The 5,426-nt window shown below is 66.0% G+C and overlaps 1 protein-coding gene across 1 annotated transcript in view; it reads right to left on the reverse strand.

Moving 5' to 3' along the window:
- The window catches only part of GLI1 (GLI family zinc finger 1), a 14,441-nt gene extending 12,809 nt beyond the window's left edge, over window positions 1–1,632 (reverse strand). The window contains exon 1 of the mRNA XM_025192701.1: window positions 1,299–1,632. The gene's annotated coding sequence lies outside the window, so the exon portion shown is untranslated. The remainder of the gene's footprint in view (window positions 1–1,298) is intronic.
- Window positions 1,633–5,426: the final 3,794 nt, after the last annotated feature.

The raw sequence follows: 5,426 nt of genomic DNA on the forward strand, positions 1-5,426 counted from the left end.
GTGCACACATCTATAAGTGTGTGTGCATGTACATACAGATGTGTGTGTGTGTGTGTGTGTGTGTGTGTGTGTGTGTGTAGGGATCTGTGTACACATCTATATGTGTGCGCACGCGTGTGCAGTGTGTGCACATAGAGATGTGCATGCCTGACTGCAGGGATGTGTGCCCACACACGTGTGTGCGTGCAGGGGTCTGTATATACATACACATAGGTGTATCTGCACATACAGATGTGTGTGTGCAGGGGTCTGTGTATGTGTCTACATACATGTGTGTGCGTGCGTGCAGTGTGTACACAGAGCTCTGAGGGTGCAGAGATGTGTGCCCACACACATGCACATGTGTGCAGGGGTCTGCACGCACATACATGTGCGTGTGCACACACATCCATATGCATGCGTCTGCAAGCAGGGCCGTGTGCACACAAATACCTGTGTGTGCATGTGCAGGGGTGGGCATGTACGGATGTGTGCACACATACACATGCATGTGTGCGCGTGTGTGCAGGGGGTGCATGCCCATACACCCGTGCACATCTGCAGAGATGTGTGTACACACAGACACATGTGTGCCTGTGTGCAGGGGCCATGTGCCCGCACACACAGGCATGTGAGCTTGTACATGAGCGTGTGTGCACATAGCATGTATGTGAGCAGTCCCATGCGTGCGCACGTGTGTGTGCAGGGGCATGGGGGGTCCTTCCAAGCCGCAGCAAACACACGGGGCCCTCCCAGGCGGCTGCACACAGGGTCAGCGCCCCCCCTGCCGTGGGGCTCCCAGTGTCGCGGCTCCAGGGAGCTGATGACTTTTCCAGGCCGAGGGGGGAGGGTTCCTGGGCTCTTCCCAGCGAGGGGGGTCTCCCCCTTCGCCCCCCCTGGGGCAGGAGAGCCGGGCAGGAGGAGCCTCCAGCTCCCCAAGAGGGCTCGTGGCCCCCGCGGAGCAAGTGTCACTCTCCGAACCCTCAGCATCACCCCCCTCTTTCCCCCCTCGGCCCACCCAGGAGCCTGGAGCCGAGACGCGGCCTCCGGGCCAGCTCCGGCGAGGACTTTCCAAACTCTGGCCCCCCCTCACCCCTGCACGCCTGTCACCGCAGTGCCCACAGACCAGGCATCCCCCAGCCGCCGTCCCGCCAGGCACCCGGGCACAGCCATGGGGACCCTCGCTCCTCTCCTGCTTCCCGGGGACAGGGTCTTGCGGCCCCCACCGAAACAGAAGACCGGGTGGGGGGGGACAGGACCCCCATGCACTCCCTGAAACTTTCCCCTGCAAAGACGCAGCAGCCAAGCCAAGCTCGTACCTCCAAGCGCCGGGGCCGGTCTGAGCCCTTCCTCGACCCTGGGGGTAACTCCACTCTTCGGGGGCCGCGAGGGTCTCCCCCAGCGCTGAACATCCAGGGAAAAGCCTTGCAAAGAGACGGGGGGCAGGGGGGGACCCCCCCCCCGAGAGCCACCGGTCGCTGTGGCCTCCCGGCTCCCAAACCCAAATCTCCTCCAAACCCAAATCTTCGGACGAAGATGATGAATCAGATGAAGATTTTTTTTTTTCCTCTCCCCCCCCTGGAAATCCAGCAGGAGAAAGTCCTGGGGGGGGGACGAAGAGGGAGCCGGGAACTCCGGGCGCCTCGTCGCCACGCCGCGGCCCCGGTTATAAATATTCCTTCCCCGCGGCCGCCCCGGACCACCTCGGAGAAGGAAGTTTTGTTTTTCTTTCAAGAGAGAGAGAGAGAAAAAAAAACCCTTTCCCGATGCTTTTCCACCCGGGAGAGCGGCTCCGGGCCCTGCTCCGGCGCTTTGAAGCCGGGGCTGGGGCAGGAGGGGGGACAAAACTTTGCCCGCTCTTTCTGGGCTCTGCTCAAGCCGGTATGGGGGTGGGTTGGGGGGGGGCTTTGTCGTCCACCGCCCCCCCTCCGCCCCTCTCTTTTTCCCCTTGCCACTTGCTCAGCTGCGAGGTCTCTGGGGGCCGGGGGGAAGCGGGCGAAGGGAGCCCCTGAAATTGGAGGCACGCACCATGCCGGCCGCGGTGCTGGGAAAACCTGGGCTGGATCTCCACGCCCACGCCCACGCCTGTGGGGCACACGCGTGTGCATGCCCGCCCAGCCCCGGGAAGCAACGCCTGGCCTGGCCGGACCGGCTGCAGGGTGCTTTGGGCTGGGGTTGGGCAGGGAATGAACCCCCGCCCCACTCCGGAGGTGCCAGGATTGGGGCCCCCCAATGCAGGAGGGGTTTGGGGGATAGGGAGCGAGGGACACGGGTGCCCCCCCGCCATGTCCTAGGCTTGGGGGCCGCACATGCATGCAACACGCCTGCACACGTGGAGCACGGGCCATCCTGCGGGCCATGGCCCCATGCCAGGCCGGGACCCGGCAGCTTGGGGCTTACCTGGCCAGGAGGCAGCTTCACCGGCTGCCGTGACCTCACGGGGCACGGCAGTGATGTCAGGCCTTGCTGCAATGAGGTCATACGGCCATCAATACCCTCCCGACCCCCGTAACACTCAGGGTCCCGCAGCCGCCCCGCCCCGGGGGCTCACCCTCTGCACTTCTGCCCCCCAACAGTGGGAGCTGAGATGCCCCTGTTGTCATGGAGACAGGTTTCGGGCTGGGGGGGGGGGGCATTTGTGGCCTGGGGACATGGGTAGGACAGCCAGGAGGGGGGACCCAGCATCCAGGCTCCCAGCACCCTGCCCCCGGCTCTCCCCACTTAACTCCACTGAAGACCCCCAGACCCGCGCTCCCAAGGGCAGGGACTGAACCCAGGTGTCCCGTCTTAGCCCCGCCCCTTCGCTAACCACTCAACCCCTCTCCCCTGCTGAGCACTGAACCCAGGTGTCCCGGCTCCCAGCCCCTCTCTCCAGTCTGACCAGTAGCCCCACCTCTGCTCTCCCCAGTCCCCCTGCCCCTGCCCCCACCCTCAACCCCTGGCTCATGACATCACAACACGGGCTGTGACATGACACAGGCGCCAGCAGCCAATGAGGGGATTCCCCAAAGTTCTGCCCCCCCCACCCCCCATGACGCAGTCGCAGGGGGCAAGGCAGGCACTGAGTGCGGAGACTGCACTCCTGGGTGCCCCCCACCCCTGGGCCCTGCAAGGAGAGGGGGCAGGGCTGGCAGCCGGGATTCCCGGGGTCTCTCCCCAGCTCCAGGTGCGCAGGGCACCCCCAGGGCATCCCCCGAGGGCTCCCACTTGCCCCCTTGGTGCCCAGCTGCCCCGGTGGGGGATGCCCCAGGTCTGTGGCTGGCTCTGCCCAGGCCAACCTGTCAGCCTCTGGCATGACATCACTGCCCTGCATGACATCACAGCATGACATCACCCTGGGGGCGGTCCAGACGCAATGCCTGCTGCCCTCTGCTGGACTCAGCGGGCACCACAGCTGCCTGCCCAGTCCCTCCCCCCCTTGTCTGTCCACCCAGGATGACTGGGTTCGATCCCCGAGCCCGGAGCTTCTGGGCTTAGTCCCTGCTCCGTGCCTCAGTTTCCTCCTCTGGGCCCCCACAGCCTGGGCATCACGGGGGGGGGCACCCTGGGCTGGCCATGCTGGGCCCCTGACCCCTGACCCTGCTGGTCCCCAGGCCTGAGGAGGGGGCTTCACACAGGGGATCGCCCCCCCCACCCCGGGAAGCTTCTTTAAGCATCGTTAATTGCAGCTGCCCCAATTAATGGGGGTCACCTCTGCCTTCCCAGGACTCGTCTCGCACAGGCGCCCGGATGTGTGGGTCCCATCGGGGCTGGGGCAACGCCAGGGCTGTGCAGACCCCCACTTCAGCTGGCACCTAGAGGCTGTAATGGGGGGACCTGGGCTGCCCTCGACCCCCCCGGCAGTGCCCTGATGACCACCCCCCCGGCTGTTCTGTCCAGCTCCCCCCACCCCCGTCAGCCGTGGCATAGCATTCACGTGGCTCCCCCCACCCCCGGGGAGCTTTCCAGCGCGCCCGAGTTTTCCAGCGAGCCGGCAGCCCCAGGATGGGGGGGGAGAGGGGGCTGGGCAGGGATGCCCATGGTCCCCCTGGGCGCCAGCCTGGGGGGCTGTGGAGCGTGGCAGGAGCCCAAGTCCAGCGCCACGTCGCGGGCGTGGGGGGGCAAGGGTAAGCAAACAGTGGGGCTGTGGCAACATGGGCTGGGAATTGCGACTCCGAGCCCCCCCCCATGCGGGACGGTTCATTCCCACCCCCCCAAACAGGCCCTTTGCCCCCCTGCCCCCAGGCCCTTTCTCCTCAGCCCTGGGGGACCTGACTCTGCCACAAGAGGCCAAGGGGAAACTGAGGCAGGGAGCAGTCACCCACCTGGGGTGGCCTCCGGGGAGCCTGGACTGACCTGGGACCACCCCCAAAAGGGGAACCACGTGTCCCGGCCCCTGCCATGCACACCCCCACTGCACGCTTGGGACCCAGGCGTCCAGGCCAGTCCTGCAATCCCACCCCCCCGCTTCCCGTACAGAGGTGGCCACGGGACCCAGGTGTCCTGGGAACTTTGCAATGGGGTAAAGCCCAGCTGGGCGCTGCCCGGTTACTCTGTGTTTATTTTCACCCTCAAGGCTGCCCCCCCCCGTGCCCCCCCATGCCCCGCTGGACAGTTGCCATGGTGACTGAATGCAGGGGAAAGGGCCCCCGGGGCCGCGCTGCTATTTCGGGGCCTGTGGCCTTTGCTTGCCGCGGCCACAGGTGACATCACGCCCCGCTGGCACGAGGCGCCAGGGCGAAGGGCACGTGCTGGGGGGGCACGGGCTGGGCAGCAGCTGCACCCCAGGGACCCAGCGCCCCCAGCCATGCTGGTGCCCCTCGCTCCCGACCCGCAGCCCCCTGCCCCTGCAATCCAGGGCTCCCTTTGGCAACCTAGTTTTGGGGGTGGCATTAGGGGACATCTCCAGAAAAACCCTGGTCTGGGGGAGAGCAGGGAAGGTTTGGGGGGGGCACATGGACCTGGCCTGGCCTGATCTCCGAACTTCTTAACTGGATCACGCTGGGCTGGGGCTTTCGCCTGCAGCCTCATCACCTCCTGACACCCCCCCGGATGCCTTGGTTCTGCAGCCAGCCCTGCTCAGTGCCTCAGTTTCCCCTCCTGGCATGCACCTGTCCAGCCAGGGGGGGCTCCACAGGGCAGGGATCCCCATGCCCAGCCCTGCAGTGTCCCTTGGGGCTGCTGGAGCCCCCCACATAGGTGGGGCTGGGGAGGGCTGGGTCTGTGACCCCCGCAGCCCCTGCCTCACAGGATCGGGCCCAGGCAGCAGCTGCGGGCATGTGTTGTAACTGTCCTAAGCAGCTTAGCCCGGTTTTGGCCTGAGCTGGGGCCGGGTGGCCAGGACCCCCACCCTGGGGACCAAGACCCTCAACCCCCCACTCCCCTGATCAAACTCTGCACCCGAGTGGGCTGGGGCAGGACACCGTGAGTGGGAGGGATGGACAGACTGGATGAGGGAGGGATGAGGG

This window comes from Alligator sinensis, unplaced genomic scaffold (assembly GCF_000455745.1).
Source record: "Alligator sinensis unplaced genomic scaffold, ASM45574v1 scaffold265_1, whole genome shotgun sequence".
In the NCBI taxonomy this organism is placed as follows: Eukaryota; Metazoa; Chordata; order Crocodylia; family Alligatoridae; genus Alligator; species Alligator sinensis.